Source organism: Alligator mississippiensis, chromosome 1 (genome assembly GCF_030867095.1).
Source record: "Alligator mississippiensis isolate rAllMis1 chromosome 1, rAllMis1, whole genome shotgun sequence".
Classification (NCBI taxonomy): domain Eukaryota; kingdom Metazoa; phylum Chordata; order Crocodylia; family Alligatoridae; genus Alligator; species Alligator mississippiensis.
In genome coordinates this window covers 299,806,030-299,828,940 of record NC_081824.1, presented here as the reverse complement: position 1 = coordinate 299,828,940, position 22,911 = coordinate 299,806,030, and the positions used below count along the sequence as shown (strand labels likewise).

Here is a 22,911-nt window from a genome sequence, read left to right as displayed (position 1 = left end):
CATGGTATCAGCTGTAAGGAAGCTGCTCACCCTTTGCTTTCATCTGGTAGTAGAGGTCATTGTCTTATTCCAGCAGATTGAATTCCAGGGTCATTGTTCCACAGAAGATACAGACCTATGAACCAACAAGGAGAAATTCAGAACACAATACTGTTTGACAAACAGCCTATCAGCTGGAAATGGGAAAAAAAAATCTTTAACAGAACAGAATACTAAACATTTCTAATGAAGAAATACATTTACAACTTCAGTATTTCATTAAAATAGAATAAACTGTGCTAAAAATCAATAAAATGATGCAATTTAATTATCTGAATTTTCAGTACCTTTAGTGCCTACCTTTTTGAATTTGTCAGTAAATGCAGCAAGAAAGCAAATATTACAGAACTTTTAGAATTTATTCCCTGAACTGCTTGGGCACAGAAAGGCATATTTGAAAAAGTCAAAGGGCAGCAAAACAGGAATAATGGTAGACTGTCTTGAAGAAAGCTCTTCCATGTCAAATCAAATATGGAGCCAAGAAATGCTAACCAGCTTGTTTATATCCTTCTTAATAGTGTTTTATTAAAATTAATTCAACTATTGTTATTATTGGGGGGGAAAAAAACAGCGTACCACATGATAAGATATGCAAAACATAAATGTAAGGAATCTGTGGCCTTATTCATAGCATATGCACTGAAATAACAGGATAAAGCACTGACTTATTAGACAATACAAAAATCTTTGCCAAAATGATCACTTGAAATTAGCTTAAATATTATTAAATATAATATAATTATGCTTGATGTAATAAATACTAATTTTAAGAGTAGTGAGGCAGAAATTATGGACACGCACCAAGAAACATGGTTCCTGAAAATGCTAAAAGCAACACCCCAGTGATCCAAAATCTAATTACTCCAATCAGAGTTTATGGTGAAAAAAATTATCTTCGGAATAGTCAGGACACTAGCACTGTATGGAAGCCATTTAGTGAAATAGCTTAACACACATAATTGAGATTTAAAATAATTTTATTTCTTCACTTTCTGAAAAAAAAAAAAGGACTCTACATGTCTAATTATACAATTTCTCTAAAGATTGGGGAGGGGCAAATTTTTAAAATGGAGATGGGGTGGCATGTGAATTTGAGTTTTGAAACTTTAATTGTATAGTGCAAAACCAAATCCTCAAGATGACAAAAACACAACAGCACCAGACTTTCTCTGATCTACCAAAGCCCCACATATCCGGACATCCTTTTTTCTACAACTACATAAAGATCCCTTATGAAAGGATATTTTGTAGCCTTCAAATTCACCTTAGTTAGAAACTCATTCAGGGTGGTAGCTTGATACTGAGGGATGGCTACATGGGTGGATCTAGGATTTTGAAAAGTGGAGTGCAGATGGTGTGGTGCATCATTACATATAACACAACACACATTTTTATCCAGTTAAAAATAAACTAGAAGCTTTACTAATATGCTAAAGGCCTATGGATGTATTATTCAGTTTAAGAGTGGAACAAAAACAAATATATCTTTATATTTGTTTACTGGAATATACACTGATTTGCTGTATGATCACTTACAATAAACACAACTAGGCAAAAATAATCAAAATATGTTGTTTCATTAGTCCTGCAGTCTTTAGAATTAAATATTTTTCAGATTCATAAACAAAAAAAATCTAGCCTTCTTGAGCATCTTGACAGTGCATCCAATGCTTCACTGAAAGTTATTTCCACCCCCGAGTTCTCCTGAATTAATGTTTCCACACCTGAGTTAATGTTTTCGGCTAGTTAAAAACATTCTACATGACAGTGAAACAGGAGTTACAGTACCAGAAGCAGCTAACAGAACTGCAGAAGAAAGGTAGCTTTATTAGTGGAACATCAGGACCATTAAAAAGGACAGACAGGATTGTTAACATCTGTGACATGAAGAATTTGAAAGGAATCAGATAGATTATAATCAGCCATGAAGTCAAGTAACTCTCTCCCTGCTACCTGAATAGAAATGCTGATCTTACTGCCAAATAGGTGGTTTTAAACTTTGAGTGGATCAGGAATTGAAAGGGGGCAGGGTGCTACAGCACCACTGCACCCACCTGGATCCACCCCAGATGGCTACTGTTCTAATCTACTCACAACTGAATTTACAGATAAAAGGATTCTCTTCTGAACTACAGAACCTTCAGAGGGTGGATCACTTCCAGCTAGAAAATTGGGATGTTCCATTCAAGATCCTGAAGTCTTTGCAATTATGAATAACCTGACTTCCGTTGTTCAGAGTTGGCTGCAGGAGCAACCCAACTGTATTGTTGCTACCAGATACAAAGAAAATATACCCTAACGAATAGTCCAGATGAAGAAAGCAGCTCTTACCGATTAGCTTTTTACCTCCAGAGTTTTGGGGAAAGAAGTAGCTATATGGTTCCTAACCTGTTCCCCATATAAGACAATAAAAGGTGAGAAGAGAAAGGTATAAGGCCAGAACAGGATTTGTACAGGAAAGGTGTTCTAGATAGAAGATATGGGTATTGGGTTTGGCTGGCAAAAGATCAAAGAGTGTTGGGGTTATGCTATCCTCCCCAGAAGTTATTTGAACCAGTTACTAGACCACTATGTCTACAGATACAGGATAATAAAATTAAAAGAGGTGTACATCTGAAGTCCTTTTTACATGGTTTCTTAGGAATAATGCTAACAAGAAGATAGGGTGTATACAGGATGTAGCACTCCAAGCTACAGATGCCTCCACTTGTTGGGATGCTGTTGAACCTGTACTTAAATCTAACATTGCAGGATTGTTTTATTTCATTCCTCTCAATAACCTAAAAAAAGGGCAAGACTTAAAGCTAAAAATTTAGCTTGATCCTCTGATGGGAGAAAGTAATTTGGAGAGGAAAATACTCCATATTTTCATGTTCTGATATCAAAATAAAGGATAACTTTCTTTTGTCACTTAACACACAGGGCAACTGAATCTTATCGAAAAGTAAAATAGGATTTTCTGAGCCCATTTAATTTTTTAAAAAGCACATGAAAAAATACCCTTTTTAATTGAACAATTGATATTATTCATCTATGAAGATCACAAAGGCTTGTGCATACATTTCTATTTGCATAAATGAAAGTAAAACTACTATTTAAATCAATGAATACAGAAATGCAATAATGTAGAGGCGTATAGTCTACAATAAAGGTAATATAATCAACAGACATACATTCTGCTATCAAAGTGATTACTTGTCTCCAGGAGACTGTCTATACAAAGATACTCACAAAGCTAAGGCAAATAAACTAAAGTTACGAAGGTAACACACGTTACCTTGTATAATGACCTTGTATGGATATTCTCATTCAAAAATATGGTGACCTAAGTTTTATGTAGTTTAACCATCCTCAATGTGCAGTAATTATTCCAGAATAATGTCACCTTTTTAGGGACTATCGTATTCAGATAGAGCTGTTATACCAACACAACTATAGCCAAATAGTTGATCCACTACAGCTATGCCTGTCTACGTGGAGAAAGTGACAGGTCATAAGAAAGTTGTATGTAATTATACACTATGGTAAAAGTTGACATCGATTTTATCACTTTCTTTCCTTTACTGCATTGGGTTCCAATGAAATCATTTGCAAACCAATAAACGTACAAGATGAAGTGTGATTGCATATTACCTTTCAAGAATGTTACGGTAAGAAATGCAGGAAATACAGAGTGAAGACTGAACTTCTCAAATAAGGCATAAAAACTATGGTAATTTTGCCCTGAGGAAACAAACAAACAAACAAAACAAACAACCCCTACCATCCTTTTTTGCATATGGAGTACTAAAGGCATGCAGTAAACAAAACCAGCTTCGTTTCAGCGTCATTTATCTGATAGAGGGTGCTGCTTTGTTACCAGGTTAATTTTTAGTGCAAGTAGGTTGATTGATTACCCAACTGACCATACAAAATCTGTACCCAAGAAACTTTGTATTTAGTGACACTTGAAAAACTGGTCCTCATGCTGCATTAAAGAGATTGAGCCATTTCACATGCCCAGTTGTATTCTGTCGGCATTTGGCAGGATTAGGCACTTAATGAGTGAATAAAAGACTCTTCTCTTAAAAATGCTCTTAATCAAAAAGGTAATTGGCAAAAGTCTTTTTACAGGTGTGCTGTATGACTAAAACTGTTAAGTGGCACAGCCATTATATAATTAAGTGAATCTTGTCTATATGGAGATTTACAGGAAACATGCTTGGAATGAATAAGGCAATATAAATATCTTATTTTCTGAGGGGATCTTTCTGAAAGCTGTATTAAGGGAGTTTGGGTTCCTTTAAGGAGCACAACTCTGTTTGCATTTCCTTTTTCTTTTTCTATCAACCACAAGGTAGTCTTTTTATACTCCTGAAAATACCATGAATACATCAAGTCAATCTGGCAAGTAACCGTGGAAGGTCATTCTCAGCAGTTGTTCCTCAGCTCTGCTACTCTTGAGACCATTTTTCAGAAGCACTGCAAGACCTTCCTATTTGTGCAAGTACTTAGCAAACAAAGCTGAGCCATGATGTTGTTTAGTGGGTCTCTGGTCTGTGTTTTTGATGTTTCAGTCGCCCTTTAAGTTGATCTGTTCTCTTACTGTTAGCGGCCCTGAGTAGCATATAAATTGCATAAATAAATAAATTTCTTGAGATACAACACAAACTCAGCCTAAATGTGGCAAGTTTGACTTCATCATAAAGATTTTTCTCTAAATACATGGAAAGGATCTTTAGCCATTCTACAGACAGGAGTTTCTATCAACCATAGGATAGGCAGTTTTGTTGGTTTTAGCTCCAGAAAGTCTAGGGAGGTCTAACAACCCCTTAGTCTTCCAGGACACTTTTACACAGGCCGCAATGAGTTCCAATTACAACATGTTGGTGTAGACTCAATTAATCAAGTCTGCTGGACCTTTTTAATTAGAATGCTCCACCGTGCTGCAGCATCTCATGTATTCAGGGACCCACATTTCAAAATGGAGGCAGGGGCTTTAGTTAAAGTGCCCCTGCCACCATTTAAATATGGGATGCTGAATACACGAGATGCTACAGACATTTTAATCAGAGTAGCTCCCAAGAGCCACTCTAATTAAAATGCCCCCCGGAGCACGTATATAGGCACCCCCAGTTATCATACCTTCCATTTCCATCCAGTGCTGTGAAGAAAGGCCCTGATACTGAACTCTTGGAGTCTTCAAAAAGGAAGTCCAACGTCTGTGAATTCCTGAGGGTACTTGGGATCACAAATTTTCTGCAGAGCCAAGCAGCACCTTTCCTATCAAATTCCTATAGCCCTCATAGGTTTTGCAGGAATGATGGTGGTAAAGAAGAACTAGAAGACTTGAAAGTGAGAAAGAGAGAAGGAAACTCCCATCTCTCTCTTGTGGTTCCCAAGACAGAGGAGGCAGGTCTCAAAGAGCACAGATGACTTCCTTCACTACCTTGCTGATTCCCAAAACCCATTTAGGGGCTCCTAGTAACGAAGATTACCTTGCTGACTTCCTTACCCTTTGAACCCATAGGAAGCTTTTGGTTTCCTACCAACACTTAGAACGCATATTGCAGTCCCCAGTTCCCACTGCATTAGCACAGACTAGAGAATTATTAATTTTCCTCAAAACTTTTTTCTAGGGTGCTCTCATCATAGCATCAGATCCACAAAGATAGTTAGACATCTAACATCTCACTGAAGTTAAATACCTTTATCTGTTCCCAAAATCCTAATTTAGTAAATCTATCTTCACAACACCCTTATGAGATTAACTAGAATTCTAGGGCTCCTGTAGACATGCAGCTAGGCTGTTCCAATGTGCTATAAATCCAGTACATCGGAGCACAGAAATTAACACGCTCCAGCAGCCTCCAGTGTCATGTGTATCAGCATCCCTCCTCTAAAAAAAAAAAGGCGGGGCTCTTTAATTTAAAGCTCACTTGATAAGGTTTAGTTCACAGCGCACCACCACCATTTTTCAGTGCAGGGTTGCTGATACACGTGACACTCAGGCACTTTTAATTAGTGTGGCTCATTAATATAAGCACCCTCCCCCCACCTCCTGGGAGCATGTCTATAAATGACCATAGTCCTTATTTTAAAATTGAGGCACAGAAATCAAAAATCAATATTATCAAGCGTTCACTGATTTTTATGTCTAACTTGAGAAGCCTAGAGCCTGGATTTTCAAAGTACTTAGTACTCTATAACAAAACGTATGTTCCAACTAAAACTGCCACTGATATTCTGCTACAGCAAGTTCTTTATATATTTGGAAATCTGGACAAACACGTCTCTTGTTGAGCACCAGGATAATGAAGCCAACTTTGAAAATGCTGGGTTTTTCATTGCTTTCCAGTCCCATGGGTAGTGGAGGGGGAGGGGAGTGGTGAAAAAAGGGACTCAGTGTGCCTGGCAAAAATAAGTGAGAGATCACGTAAATAAATACCTTAATGCAGTGGTTCTTAACCTACAGCCCAATCAGCACACTGCTGTGGCTCATGTGACCTCTTGTTAAATGGATACACAGGAAGTAAGTTGTGTGGGTGCAGCCCACATAACACATTGAGAGCTGTGGCCCCCTGTGGCAAATAGGTTGAGAACCACTGCCTTAATGCATCTGTGTAAGGGGGCCATATTAAGGCTTTAGAAGCAACCTTGATTTGAGATGTATTTTAACATTCCTTTAATGCTGCCTTCAAGACAGAATGTTTTGAGTGCTGTAAAACCATAATTATAAATGGTTTATCACATAGATCCAGACTCCCCACATGAATACTCAGCAGGCCAGGATCTTTTAAGTACAAGTCCTCAGACACTACAGCCAATGTAGTAAACTCATAGTAGTAAATGCCTGATATCATCTACAGTCCAAATCTGCTAGTACAGAGATAGACATGTTTTTGTCAATATGGTTTGGACAGGGTGAACTGATATAAATCAAAGTAATTTTAATCACCAATTTTAATCTGGTTAATTCTCTTGGTTGATAACCATCAAGTTACTGATTTGCAATTAAATATGTTCTTTAAGCTCAATTGTGTGCTTTTTGCTAACAATGGGGATGCATTATATTGAAACAATTGATTTAAGATACACAGCTTAATATACATTTTTTCAGATATTTCTTCTTTATTTCTGGTCCCCCTCCCCCTCATGATTTTAGAACTGGTTGAAAGTCCCTCACACCTCGTTTTTACTCATAAACCCAAAAAAGGAAAATAAGTTTTCATCCTTTTTCCATCTCCCAATCGATGCTCAGATTTGATCAAATTATTCACTGAATTATTTGAATAACTTGCAATTAAAAAAATATTCTTTCTGTAAATGCATAAAAGGCTCATGCTGTCAAACATATAGACCAAGACCAGGGATATCAAACTTACCTGGGCTCCCAGGCTGGATCTGGACCAAAGGGCTCCTCACCAGCTCAATACAGATGGCAGGAGTCTTGTAGGCTGGATCTGGACCCAGCAGCAGCAGCAGGGCAAATGGGGGTGGTAACACTGGGGTCACCAGAGCTGTCACTCCCCTGCTCCCCCAATGACAAGTCTCCAACAAGGCTCTGTAGCTGGGAATTCAGTGGCAGACCTCACCGACCTAGGAGCCTGTAGGCTGCAGACTAGATCCAGGCTACATATTTGACACCCGTTTTAGACAGTTCTGGGTAGAATTCTTAGGCAGCAACTTCTATCAGTTCAATAATTTGACTTTATTTAATATCTGACAACAAATTTTAAAATATGTTATTTTATTTACATTACTCTAATAGATTTTACTAAATTTAGGTCTTAGCGTCAGTCGTCAAAATTTTAAATTAAACGTATTTGTTTAAAGAAAATATTAAAACCATGTTATTTTACTTTTAAAAAATTGTGTCCTATCCTTGTTTCACAACTCTGGTAGAAATAAGGACAGATGACTCAGGAGTAAGATTCAATTAAATCCTGCAAGAGTGTTAAGTAATGGTTGCAGACTATTCCACTCCTGTGCCCTGAGCCACCCAACCTTCCTATCAATCTTCCCTGCTGCTCCCCAACACCCAATTCCTTTCTTTCTCCTTATTTTCCCTGCCTCCCTCTAATCCTGTTGTCATCTTTTCCTGTTCTTATCTCCTGCCCCATGAATCTGTTCCTGCTCTTCACTCCTCTGCATGCCAGTCAGGCCATTTCTATCTTGTCTTAAGCACTAAAGAGGAACACTGTGACAGCAGAGATATTCCTTGTTATGAATTCCTCTGCCTACCCTCAAGCCAACTTTTGGTAATCAGGAATAGTCCTTCCCAGCACCAAGTCCTGGGACTGAGTATGGTCAACTGCTGTGAGGATGATAATAATGCAGGCCAGGTAACATGTAAGTTATAACAAGCTGGAGTGTGCACAGGGCATATGAATAGTAGGTAATTTAACTGCCAGACTAACAAACCTCTGCTGGACATATATGAACTGTTTTTTTTCAGAAGCTTATATCTTGGATTTATTAGACCAGGATGTCAAAGATGTGGCCCATGGACTGCACTGGGCCCAAGGACTGGCCCTATGCATTACATCCAGTGCACAGGGCCAACAAAGCATGGGCTGCATGTGACATACAGGGCAGGAGCTGGTGTGTGTGCTGCACATAGGACCGGTCACAGATATGCAGGGCCAGCCTGTGGGCCCAATCTGGACCATGGACCGGTTCATAGATGTTAGGGTCGGAAGGGACCTCAATAGATCGAGTCCGACCCCCTGTCCGAACCCCTGAGGGGGTTCTGTGCCCCTCACTCAGCTTAGGGCCTGGATGAGTTTGGTACCCCTGAATTAGGCACACCTTCCCAGGGACAGCAAAGAACATTTACCTGGCTCAGAGGTAACATGCCCTACCAAATTTTAAGTTCCTGACACAAGGCACAGGGACACACCACAGACCAGATCTGGACCACAGGGCTCACCACCAGCCCAATACAGACAGCAAAAAGTCTTGTGGACTGGATCTGGACCCAGTGGTAGTGGCTGCGTGCACGTGTGCCTAATCATGTGTGAGACTTGTTGGTTGTAACCGTGTTGGTCTAAGGATATGTAGACAGGCAAGGTTCTTTGGGTAGATGTGATATCTTTTAATAGACCAATTTAATATTGGAAAGAAGTTCTTTGCAAGCTTTTGGGCACCCTTCTTCAGGCAATGGAAGTCTAATAAAAGATATCTCACATTTACCCAAAGAACCTTGCCTGCCAAATCATGTATGATTTTCTTCTAAGATCACTCTCAGAAAAGGCTGAACTATTTAGCTGAAATTTCCCAAAATAATTCCTGTTGAAAATCACCTAGTAATTTGACTTACAAAAAAAAAAAATAAAAAAAAAAAATTAGAAGCAACTGAAAACAGGATGTGATAATGAAAAGTATCAAGTAGCTTTACAATAGGCTTTGTCACCTTCACTGCCAGACATTAACTAGAAAGGGAAACACTGTATGGGTGCACCCCCAAACTCCCCATGTTATCAAGAGGTACATAGAGACCAGCCTGGAAGTCCACAAATATATATATTAGCAGTACAATTTATCTATATTTTATTCAACTAGAAGTAAATCCCCACATTCCTTTTTATTGCCAACATATGGAACAACAGAGGATGGTAGTGAAAGACAAAAGGGCAAGACAGCATGTCACTATTATTTCTCCTGTCAGGTCTCTCCTTTCTAACTCTCTGTAGCAGATCAAACATTACACATTTTATAGAACAAGTTATTTTGCTAAGTTATCTGAATATGCTCATAAACTGTCATTTGCAAGTGACAAATAAGGAAGAGAGGAGATTAGGTTTTTTAACTATAAACACAAAACGCTGTACTGTGCTAATTTACATATTACTGCAGGCCTTTGATTTAAGAGATTTTTTAAAAATTAATTCAAATGATGAACTGTTAATCTCATGATGCTTAATTAATGTAATCTTTTATTAAAATATATACTCTTTCTGTTAAAAAAGAAATGAAGCACAGAATATAAAAGAACAGGAAAAGTATTTCCAGAAGCAAAGATTAGTCCAAACTTTTTCCTATGAGTCCGATTCTAAACTGTCAGCTCTTTTCATGATATGCAAACCGCAAAACACAGTCCATCACCTTCCAAAAATGTTCCTTGTACTTTGCCACTTGCTGCTAAAGAAGACATTTTGGATAGCCTTCTACTAGCTTACCATGTACTACAAGCTCACTGTATTAAAGTTGTGATTCAAAAATCTGTTTTTTCCCTTCCTGTGTGTCCAGAACATATCTGGGAGCCAGGTGTTATTCCCAGTTCTTTCACACATTCTGTAATCTTTGACAAATCACTTAACTCAAAGACTCCCATTCTAAAGATGGAGAAACTGAGTTACTGCTGGTTCACCTACCTCAAGCATACTATGGTGCGTGTTTAACTAAAATTTGATATGCTCAGATGCTCTCTCATAAGCATTACTATTTGTATTTATTATTCAAATTTCCAGATTTTAATTATATAAGAACATTCCATACTTCTAACATCACAGTCAGTTCCATGGATGTGAAATGTGACCACAAATAGCGTTCTTACTGAATGAACTGAGCAAAAGGAATACGCTTATAACACATGCAAGTGTTTTCATACTTGACAATCGTGGTAAAGGACATCATGGTTTTCAGTAAAACTTTTTTGCAACGTCTACCAGTGTGTTACCGAAGCCAAGCAAAGAAATGTATCTGTGGATTCATACTTAACTTACTACTCTTCGAGCCCTGTAATGCTTAGAAAAGCAGAGAGCTGTTTTAGACTTTATATGATAGGTGTTGTGGTAAGATAATCCCTTGATAAAGTTATTGTTTTTAGCTATGCACACCCCAACAACAGACAAGATAAGAAGGAACTGGTACAAAACAGCAGTGTTGTTCTGAGACTGTTAAAGCAATAACAAAGACATTCATCTATTTTATTATAAATTTTGGTATGTACGACAGTTTTATAGAATAGCCTTTCAGCCCCCAGACCACTAAATAAAATTCTCAGAGATATTTTTGGTCTACATCTTTTCAGTATTCAAGTCATTAATAGAAGCATCACACCAGATAATTCTAACAACAATACAAAGATGCATTCATATTTGACTGTCAATACAATTTGCCATTGATTCAATGGTTACTGTTTTTCCACTGAGTAGCAATACCTCTGAAACTAGTTTAATTATATTAGTTATCATTTGAACTGTTAAGATTTTATTACAACACTCCATTAGCAGCATGTATAAACAATGACTGTTTGGCAGGAATTTTTGAAAAGAAAAAAAGTAGCAACTAGAAATAGCAAAATTATCTGTTTTGTGAAAAAGTTAAAAAATAGGATGGAGCAATTTTATCCAGTTTATCTCACACTCTCACTAAAATCAGTGGGCGCAGACACAACAAGTAACAGAAGATTAGAAGGACCCCCATTTTAAAAACACAGTATTTAAACAGAGAGGACCTCAAATGAATATGCATTGCATCTGATGTGCTACGTTATTTTAAAAAATAGTACTCTAAAGAAAATGCAAGTAAGCTGACAACTTGGTATGTCAAATCTTACTTTCTAAACCTAGACCACAATTTCCACTGTAACAGAACAATATGTAAAAGTTAAAGTTCTTAAAACTTCTGTGCAACAAAAAGTAATTAGATACCATTCCAGGCAAGTCACTTTAGATCAAGTGAGCAGCAGTTCCTATGTTATGGATGAAACCAGACAAGCACAATTACTCTCATTTACTAATGGGGGAAACTTAGGTACTGATACAGAAAAGTGGCTTGCCCAAAGTTACTGATGAAGTCAGCAACAGAAGTAGGAATAAAAGCCAGATTCCGTAAGCCCCAGGCCAGTGCCAGATCCTTAGTCACATTACTTTCACTCTGCCAGGAAAATCAATGGAACTATTCTCTTACACTTGTTCTTAAGGGATTTAAGAAATCAAGATTTAAAATTAAAAAGACCACACAAAATCTGTATGCTGATGCAGGAAGGGTACTGAACTGGGGATAAAGCACTCTATAGAGATATTTCATTCAATGATCTCCTGGTATAGCATTCACTTCTGCCACGCCTGGAAACAGGATACTGGGCTAGATGGACCATTGGTCTGACCCAGTGAGTGCATCTACACAAGACAATGCACAGAATACCCTTCTACTGTGCACTGGCACAGCTGGCAAAAACCATGCTAATGCGCAATAGACTTAAGTCACATGCATTAACATCACATTAAGAGTGCTCATCTGCACTAATGTGTAGTAGCACTGATTTTGGTGCATTGTTAGTACCTGTAGTTGCAGGTACTAAACTTAATGCGCTGTAATTACATTAATCAATGTGTAGACACGCCTAGTAAGGCACTTCTTATGTTCTTCTGAAGCTCTCATTTGTGCCTTTTGTTGTCAGAATGCAGGGAAGTATCGAAAATTATTGCTACTTGCAGGGACAGGCACTGAGCATGTTTCACTGCCCAGAATAAACCAAACAGCAAAAAATATTCTCATTTGTAACAAAATTTGAAAAACTAGAGATTTTGGATAAGCTAAAAACCAAGGATGAAATCAAATGAGGCAAGATACTGTTTTACCCAAATATATGGTTTGTTACGTGTGTAGGTTCGACAATTTAAACCAATGCATGATTAAATACAAAAGCAGTTATTTTCATATTTAAAAAACACAATTCTGCAATTTTTGGCAGAGGTATTAAGAAAGTGAGTCTACAATATATTTTTTTTTTTTGCCTAAAACTGCCCTAAATATTGTGACTTTGTATCAGGGAATTTCTAATACTGCAGCAGTCATTAGCTTTCTACCCTTCAAGGCAATTTAAGAGACTATGGCTTTCTGCATGCACAATTAACATTCATTCTTGCAATAAGTACGTTTTACCACTTGGACTATACCAGGATCTGTAAAGTGATACAACTGCTGCAGCGTTGGTAGCTATACTAATGATATGTATTTTTTAAAAACCTCTAAAAATCACATCTTATCAAAAGAGTGATACTGTAGCAAAAAGAAAAGTGAAGAACACTTAGAAATAAATTTCTAAGCAAGATGATGAACACCTGAATAGGTAAACAGCAATATGAGTGCTCACTTTATTGTAAGATTTTTAAAAAGGTGAAAAAATGCAAGACTATTTTAATTGAATGAGATTTTAGAATAAAGGGACTGTGACATAAGACAACTGTGACTCAAAGGTTCTCCAAAGTCTGCAAGCCAGGCCAAAACACAGTCTCTTCACTTCAGTAACCAACTTAATGGAACACGCAGCAGATTCCAAAAGGGGCTGAGGAAAAAAATGAACCCTGCCTGGACAGCATTTGTAACTGTGTGGCCAAAACTATATATATAGCAGGTACAAGACTCCGATGAATAAGGGAAACAGATCAGGACCCTAATGGTCTCCCCTGAGATACGTTAGTTACCCTAAATGAGGAACAAATCAATCAATCAAAGCTGACTAACACAGCATTTTGCAACCCATGGGTCATGACCCAAAACTGGTTGCAAGAATACATGAAAGGGTCACAAACTTTAAAAATGGATTTTTCTTTAGAGAAAAACGTGGGAAACTGTGGTTTTTCCCTTGCAGGCTGGCAGAGCTCCATCCCCTCAAGGGGCTGCTTGCCCCCTCCCCCCCCGCCCCCGCGCACACTGGGGGCACTGGGCAGCAGGTCAGGAGTGAGGGGCATTGGGTCCGGGCTGGCCATCGATGTTTACAAATGGGTCCTGGTACAAAAAAGGTTGAGAACCTGGGCACCAGCAGGAAAAAAAAAGTCAAGATAAAAAAAAAAAAAAAGAGGAAAAAACCCCACGCCACTGCAACTACACCTCTAAAATCATTTGGAGCATTAGCTGCCCAGAACCACTGCATGGATAAAATTCAAGAGAGAAAGAGTGAAATGGAGATTGAGAAGTAGAGATGCAGAAGCACAGAGCAGGCCCAGGTGCTGGTGTCGGTGTTAATACATGAGCTCAGAGCAGGTCCGGCCCCGGGGGAGCAGTAGCTCCCAGGCCAGGCTGCGGAGAAGCCCGGGGGACGCTGGGCGGCCCGAGGTGACTATTACATCTGCTGGCGGCAGCTGCTGCAGAGCCGAGCCCAGCCTCTGGGGCACACGCAGCAGCCGGCTCAGCAGCGGGCAGGTGGCTGGACGCAGCCAGCCGCCCTCCCCGAGCCGCGCGCACCGCGACCAGGCCTCGGCGGGCTAGGCGGGCCGGGCTCTTCCGCTGCCCCGCCGGGGCGGGGCCTCACGCTGCACGCGCTTGGGGGCCGCGACTGCGGCAACGGCTGCCCCGCCTCCTGCCGTAGGAGTGGGTGCAGGGGCAGGAGGGGGCACTCGATACCCAGGCGCTATGAGAAACCCCCCCCCACCCCGGGCCGCACTACTACTCCGGAGGGAGCTGTACCGCTTCCCCGCGGACTACACCACTGCGCGTAGGGGGGCGGGGGGAAGGGAGCCCCACTGGGGCAGGTGTTAAGACCAGAGCTAGGGACCCCCGGCTCCATCGGAATGTGCCCCAAGTTGCTGCTGGGCCTTTAAATACCCCCCCAACACACGCGCGCGCGCGCACAGCTGTTGCCCACACCCGGCCGGCGCGCGCTCGCCCAGACAACGGTTCCACGGCGGCTGTTCCAGAAATTTCCTCGCTCCCCCCTCCCCTGCCCGCCACCGCCCCTCACCCCCGCCCTTCCTCCCTCTCTCCCTCCCTTCCCCCCCCCCCGCTCGGGTTGGGCATGAGCGCGAGCGGCCCCCTCCCCCGCCGCTGTTCCGTGTGGCGGGCTGCCCCCCCCGCCCCCCCGGCCGGGCCGCGCGGCACGGCGCGGCGGGGCTCCGGGCGGCGGCGGCGGGCGCGCCGTGATGGATGGCTGGCGGAGCTGGCTGGGAGCGGGTTTGAGTGACAGCGCTTACCTGGGTGCCAATCTTCGTCACACTGACAAGCGGCTGCAGCAATCGGGACCCGCACCGCCGCGACACGCGTCACCGCGCACACCCGCGGCGGGCCAATCGCCGCCCGCGCTGCCCGCCACGACACCGCGCCGCGCGCCACGCCTCATCAATATTCACCCCCGCGGGGGCGGGGCCCGCCGCGGACACGCCCAGCGCCGGCCGCTAGCTTCGGCTCGGGGGTGGGGCCACCGCTCCTCTCTCTCTCTCTCCCCGGCTTGCGCGCCGCCAGCCTTGTGAATATTCATGAAGGGGGCGGGGACTCGCCCAGCTCTGCACCGCCCCTTTCAGCTCGGTCGGGGGTGGGAGGGAGATGGAACTAACTCTCCGGGGTGGGGGCAGGGGGAAGATACCAAATGAAGTAGAGGGTGGGGGGACTTGGGGAAGATACCAAATTAAATGAGGGGGAGGCCACGCACTCCTCCTGGAAGGGAAGGGGTGGTTACTATGCAGCCCCCCAACTCAGGCCTCTGCCCCACAGGCCCTCCCTTGTGGGCCCAAGGGCTCTGGGGGTTGCAGACCTGGCCTGGGGCTGCCCCAGGTGCTCCTGTGAGCCCCAGGGGAGTGGTGTGCTGCAAGTGGCGCCCCAGGGTGGGCCGTGGCAGTCCCAGCGCCATGCATGCCCTGCAACACACCGCTCACCAGCTCCCGAGAGCACATGTGTCCCCAGCACTATCCCCCCCTCCTAGAAACACCGGTCCTTGAGAGCCTGGCAGCTAGCAGACTGCCCCGCTGTTGCCACCCAATTGGGCGACACTGCCCATCTGTACAGCGCCACCCTGAATCGGGAGAAAGATCAGGCAGCGTGTAGGGGGTGCTCAGCTCCTGGAGGCTCAGGGCACCCTTTGGCTTGGGGTTGCCAACCCACCAGCATTGCCCTGGTGTCTCTAGGAATGAGAAAGAAATCTCCAGGAGACTGCTGGGAGTCACCTGAGAGATCAATGACAGGGCGTTCATTAAAATAAAGATTAAATGTTGAATCTGATTTGTACAGTAGTCCAGTGGGTTTTTAAAATGTAACAGTCACGTGCATTTGCCTTCTTGACATAACGTCTACACACCATAATCCGTACCTGATACACACAAGTACGTGGGCGCATTCGTGTTGTGTTGCAGGCACACTGGCATTTTGGAAACCTCCTCGAATAGACTCAGGGTTGCCAACCCTAGTTAGGCACCCGGCCCCTCTTCGCAGGGTGCTTCTGAGGAAAAGCCGGCTTTGTTTCCCCCCTCCTCTCCTGTTTTTGGGGTTTTTTTGGATTTATGGAAAAGTACAGGGGCCATCGGCCTGTCCAGAAAGCCCACAGCAGGGCAGAACATTTGCCGTACTCTGGGGTCCTCTTGGAAACCTCTGGGTTTCTCTCCGGGTTGTGCTGGCATGCCTCACATGGGGCATCCCTAAAGGATCTCAAGGCCGCCTGGTTGATAATACCTGCCTCACAGACTAGCTGGTTCAGAGAGGCCTGAGCTCGCAGAGGCAACAGGCAGCCTGCTTCGTTCAATGCCATGAACGGAGGGGAAAGGGGCAGCCTGGCTCCCTTTCCCCTACAGAGAGCAGAGTGCCTCCCCACAGTGCCAGCCATGGTCTGGTGCCTGGCAGGAGCTTGTTTAAAAACCAGTGATTTGTCCCAGGTTTTGCAGCCCCGGGCAGGGTCAGGCCAGGCAAAGCTGCCTGATGGCCATGAACCCCTGCTTTCCCTGGGGACCTTCCTGCATTCAGGGCCTATCTTGACTTCCCTGTAAGCCCAGTAGCTAAGTTTGGGTTTTTTACAGTCCTCTGCCAGACCAGGCTGTTTGAGGCAGCACTGGTCAGCAGAGCCCATGTTACCAAGACAAGTTACCTGAGCATATATGCAACAGGCTTGTCACATATCCCTTGCACATAGCAGCTTTTGTCCCCTGCTGTCATGCCCCCAATCCGTTCCCAGCTGATGTCATCCCAGTTTTTTCTTTGGGAATCTAGTCACCCTATGCTGCCATCCTCACTTGGCCAGTCACAAATTGTCATCTGGTCCTTTTTCTTGCCTCTTTGTCAGCTCTTGTGCTCACCAGTTTTCTTCGAGGCAGGCAGAGCAATGTGGAGCTAAGGACTGTGAAAATAACGTTTGTAAGATTCAGCAAAGAAAATAGAAGGGAAATCAGGATCACCCATCTCAGAAAGTCTGCAACATTTAGAAACTGAAGAGAATGAAAGGGAGGAAAAAAGAATAGAAAGTGAGAGGAAGAAGAAAAAACAGTGGAGAATAATAGAAGATGAAAAATTTGGAAAATTAAATCCTTTTTTCTCTCCATCTCTGGGTGCTAAGATCTTACTGTGCCTCTCCTTCTCAGTCACAAAACATTGAGGACTCAGTACCACAGTGAAGGTTTTCTCCACAATAAATACATTAGAAGATTACTCACGCAACTGGCTTACTATTACACTGTGTTCTTCACAAATACAGGTGCACACAGGAAGTCAATGGTGAAACTTAAGTGTCAGTCACCTTCTTTTCTTGGACAGCATGGAACTTACAAGTAAACCTGGCTGTACAAAATGTTTAATACCTGCAATAACACATTGGAAGAAGCTTTGAATAAGTGGCAACATTTATAAGCTTTGCAATTGCAAATGATGATGAAATACCAGTCTTCCCAAACTGATTTCAATTTGTGCAAGTAGAACATATTGAGCACTGAAGTTGTATGTGTATCCCTAAATCAGATACATTTAACAACTGGGCCTGGAAACAATTTTATACCTGGTTAAATTTATTGCAGTGAGTAGTACCAAGTTATCTGAATGGTGGGCATTTGTGTAAGTGCTTTTAGGGTCAAGGTCTAAGTTACTAAAAGTACTTTACCTACCACCTAGAACACCCAGTTCTTTTCTTACATTTGTATCCCAGGTGTACCGGAGTGTGCAAGCCCCCTTTCCAATAGAAGGGGATGATCAGCAGGGCGTATGTGCTGGAAATGGAAACTGCAGCTTGCTCACAGCTTACCCTTCTCCAGTGTCTCTAGAGGAAGACCAGGACACAATATCTTAACTATATACATAGTTTATTCAGATGCAGAATAAAAGGTGAGGGGATAGAATAAACTGGATGGGTGATAAAGATAACTCTTTACATATAATACATTCAAGTCAACAAATAATAGGTAAGTATAGCAGTCCCCAAGATCCACAAGAGAAACCTCACCCATGGATCCTCAGAGGGTAAGTATGTCCCAGCAACTGGTGGGTAAGCGCCCCCAAAATGTAAAGCACAATAAATAGTGAATAAACTCTTCAGAATAGAAAACACAACAAGCAATTAATAAACACTCCAAAATGTAAGGCATGATAATCCCAAATGCCCCCCTCCTCTAGAGGAGTCTCTCTCTCTCTAGCCTAAACCCACTCTGATATCCCTCCCCAGTGGGAAACCCCTTGTCCAAGAAGTCAAGCTTCCCGGTGAGTAGGGGTTCCCAGTGTTTCATCCCCAGCTAGGCAAGTGGCTCCTGCAGTGAGTGCTCTGTCTCATTCCCACGTGGCTTGTTCACATGTCCAGATGGCTCGGTCTTCTCAGCAGGTTGTGTGCCCAGGACCAGGGCTCCAGTACAGGGCCGCCTTGCTGCGGAGCCTGCGCTGCCCATGGGCCATTGTTCCGAGCAGTGGGGAATGGGGAACCACCCCCTGCCCCCTCCAAGGGCCCTTGGCCCAACAATGGCTCACCATGCAGCAGCGTCTGCACTGGTGCTGGGGTTCGAGACCTGAGCCACTTTGAGCAGCTCACCGGACCCTCCATGCAGTGACACCTGCACCATCCAGCCTCATGTTAGGGTTGGAGACCCAAGCCGCCTTGAACAGCTCTCCAGGTCGCAGTCACTGTTGGACCCTCTGTGCAGTGATGTCTGCACCGGCTCACTGTGCTCTCTCATGGCAAGGGGTTGGGGACATGGCTCTTCAGGGCAACTAGAAGCACCCCCTGGGTAGCTCTTCCCTAGCTCTTCCTCAGCCCCAGCTTCTTCTTTCTTCTCCATCCCTCATCGTCTCCACACACCACCCTCCCCCCCCCACGTGCTGTGCATGTAGCTCCTTATATACCCTTTTGGGGCTCTGCCCCAAGACTGAAGCCTAGCCAATCAGGGGAGATGGAGCACAGTCTTCAATTTGGTCTGCTCCTCACCTCACCCTGATGTAGGGGCAGGGCAAACTCTTCCTGAGGCTCCTCCCCTGCTGGTCTCTGATGGGTGGGTTTGTCTCACCTATTGCTTTGGCAATTCTCTAATCCTGAGGAACTGGGCGAAGATAGGCAAGCCCACCATACATTCTTACAGTTACATTTTAGTGCAAGTGGGATTGCATGCACATACATATGTAAAATATCAAATATAACTTTGCATACATGAGGTGAGGTCAATGTGACATCCTTAACATTTGCAATTCTGAAGTCCTGAATGTTAAAACTGCATGCTCAGTATAACGGTGATGTAGATTTTATACTTAATACTTTCAGACAGAAAAGGAGGAAACTTTTTGTTTCAAATATTTGACAAAAAAAGAGTCTTTCTGATTTACTTTAAAGCTTTTTTATGGTTAAACATTGAAAAGAATGTTTAAAAAGTGGATGTGGGTTCCTATGCACTGGCAGCAACTAATATGTGTAACAGTGATCAGAATGAAATGATGTTGTATTAATAGGGTTTCCCACAGCTTTCCTTTGAACTGATATCAGTTCAAGCATTGACACGGTAACAATGATGGAAGGTCCCTATTGCAAACAAGATTCTCTTTTTTTCTGCTACTGTAAAAACAGTTAACTAAGACGATTAGATGTCCCATAGCTATTTGGACAGCATCCAGAAAAGCAGTCTTTGTGCGACCATTCATGTGTGTTGAACTTTCAAATATGCTGCTGGAGATTTACATGGTTAGTAGGAGCTTTAGAAAAACATGTGACTTTTTATTGTAGCATGGATATGTTATATAAGGGTCTACACTAGAATAACTTAACTCAGTCTAAGTAAATGTTAAGTTTAGCTTTGAGCTATACCATAAAGATCAGTATAATTTAGTTGGTAATATGCCCTCTGGGCCAAGAGATCCTGAGCCACAGCAAGATTTTGGCTAATACTAAATGCTGGCACTCTCATGCAGTCCTGTTCAAAGGGAATTCAGCACATTGATCAGGATGGCATCCTTTGGATTAGAGTTTACTCAGAAGCTGCTTTTTCCATTTCTGTTCAAGAGAAAAAACAAAAAACAAAACAAGACCTCAAGGCGCTTTCCAAAAAGAGAAAGGAATAAATCCTATGTCTTATTCAACCTTCCCTCTCTCATTAAAACAAGGAACTATATATTAATTGAATCAGTGGCTGCATAATACTTACTCCATCTGTTTATACAGTTGAGTCACTGCATTACCAATATCTAACACATTATTCGGAAAGAATTTTAGATTGTCTAGGGCATAAAGGACAACATTTATAGAAGACAATGTTCCATTTCTATATATTCTCCAATACCTTTGTACACTGCATTTACTTGAAAGCATTTGAGATGCTAATTTGAAGAAACTTTTAAAAGAATGAGATTAAAGTGAACGTTCTGATGTAAAAAATACTGCAGAGTTAGCAGGGCTGAACATCTCCCCCATGATGTTATTACCTTCCTACTTCCAACAGTTGCTGCTGTTAGAGTCCCATTATAATGAAGCTGTATAATTTCATAATTTAACAAATATATTTCCTATGGGGCATACCATAAACAAATTGTACAGGGAGATTTTGAGGGCAAATTGTCTGCTGTTTATGGATCCACAATTTTTTTGTTGTGGATAGAAATCTAGTCATTTGATTGCAAACTTTCCTCCAAAGTACAAGATGATTAAAAGGGTTGTTGGTTGTAGCCATGTTGGTCTAAGGACATAGGCAGGCAAGATTCTTTGAGTAGATGTGATATTTCTGACATACCTACTATGAAAAACTAGAAGATCCAACTCCCCTTTTTACCTCAAAACTCAAAACCACCATCACATCATTTCCATCTGTACTACAAGAAAAAATTCAGACCCTGATCCCTCCACCAACCAATCCAGTGATGTTTTACCTGATCCCTGAAATCCACAGACAAGGGAACCCTGGCAGCCCTATAATTTCCAGCCATGGAACCCTAACTGAGGAAATATCAGGTGTCATTGAATCCATCTTAGAACCTCTTGTCACTCAAAGACCAAGTTTTATCCAAGACACAACAGACTTCCTGCGAAATCTCAAAAACACTGACCACCTTCGCAGCAATACCCTCCTAGCCACCGTGGACATCACCAGCTTATATACAAACATCCCACATCAGGATGGCATCCAAACCTGCCTCATATATCTACAAGAGCAAGGTTACAAATCAGAGTACAGACCTCAAGATATTACTGAACTTATACACTTCATCTTCACACACAACAACTTCAGTTTCAACAACCAAAATTTCCTCCAGACCATGGGCACGGCTATGGACACTAAAATGGCCCCACAATATGCCAACCTTTTTATGGCCCACCTGGAAGAATTTCTTAAGAACTGCACCATCAAATCCATGCTATTCCTGAGATATATAGATGACATCTTCATCATTTGGACCAAAAACCTACAGTCTCTGATTAATTATCATCACAAATTCAACAATCATCACCCCTCCATCAGACTATCTCTTGAATACTCCAACACCAACATTTCCTTTTTAGACACTATGATCAATGTCCAAAATGGTAAAATACAAACCACCATACAAGAAACCCACAGACCAACATACATATCTACACAGAACCAGCAATCACCCTAAACACACCAAAAAAGCTGTGGTATACAGCCAAGCTCTCCAATACCACCAAATTTGCACTGAGAATACCTGCAATTGCCACCTCACAAATCTCAAAAGGGTTTCACCCAACAAAGACACTCCTCCAGAGAGAGAAAGAGATTGCACTTTTGAAAGAGCCACCTGGATACCATGCGAAGAATTGCTGCAGTACAAAAAGAAAATCCCCATGAATCACACACCATTAGTTATGACATCCCTGGAACCTGCACGGAAAATTCTCAAACACTTGCAACCCATACTAGAAGAAGACCCAGTTCTTAAAGAGATCTTTTCAGAACCACCCATCCTAGCCCTTAAACAAGCACCGAACCTTTTCAACCTCATCACCAGAAGTGAACTTCCTATGGCCCAAACCACCAAATGGATCTGGGCCATGCCAAAAAAAGAACTGTAAAACTTGCCAACACATCTCTGCCAATTCCACAATAATGACATCCCAGAACAGAACCATCACCATTCCTGGATATTACACCTGCACTTCCAGAAATGTTGTATCTCATCCAGTGCACCAAATGCCCTGATGGAAAATATGTAAGATAAACCAAACAACTGTGTACCAGAATGAACTCACACTGAAAATCCATCATAGGGTGTGCACTTCTCACAAGACAATAACTCCCTCTCCGATCTCTCAGTTCTAATCCTCAGAGGGAATTTACAAAATACCTTTCATAGATGAGCCTACAAACTTCACTTCATAAATCTACTGGATACAAAAAATCATGGTCTGATTGTAGACATTGGAATTATGACACATTACAACCTGCATGACATCTAACACATCAGGTAACCTGTCTTTAGCTGAAGATGTGCATTCCTTCATACATTCCCCTCCCTCTCTCTCCCCCCGCCACCTGCATCTTCACTGACTTCTGTTTACTCTACCTTCTTTTCTACCTTGGAGATCTCTGAACATCAGCAGATCCCAATGCCTGAGGAAGGGTGTTTGTGCCTGACAGCTTGCAAAGAACCTTTTCCTAACTATTTAGTTGATCTAATAAAAGACATCACATCTACCCAAAGAACCTTGTCTGCCAAGATGATTAAAAGACACTATCAATTTAATATTGCGAGGGGGGAAGGGGCTAGAGATAG

General features: G+C 42.4%; 1 protein-coding gene across 10 annotated transcripts in view; it reads right to left on the bottom strand.

Moving 5' to 3' along the window:
* The window catches only part of PKNOX1 (PBX/knotted 1 homeobox 1), a 69,772-nt gene extending 54,728 nt beyond the window's left edge, over nt 1-15,044 (bottom strand). For 9 of the 10 annotated variants that reach the window (XM_059720763.1, XM_014611181.3, XM_019487192.2 and 6 more), the window contains exons 1-2: nt 14,940-15,044; nt 31-115 (exon numbers count right to left, since the gene is read on the bottom strand). The gene's annotated coding sequence lies outside the window, so the exon portion shown is untranslated. Of the gene's footprint in view, nt 1-30; nt 7,359-14,939 lie in introns of those variants that run through there. The other variant, XM_019487188.2, reaches the window with a different exon arrangement.
* Between the last annotated feature and the right edge of the window lie 7,867 nt (nt 15,045-22,911).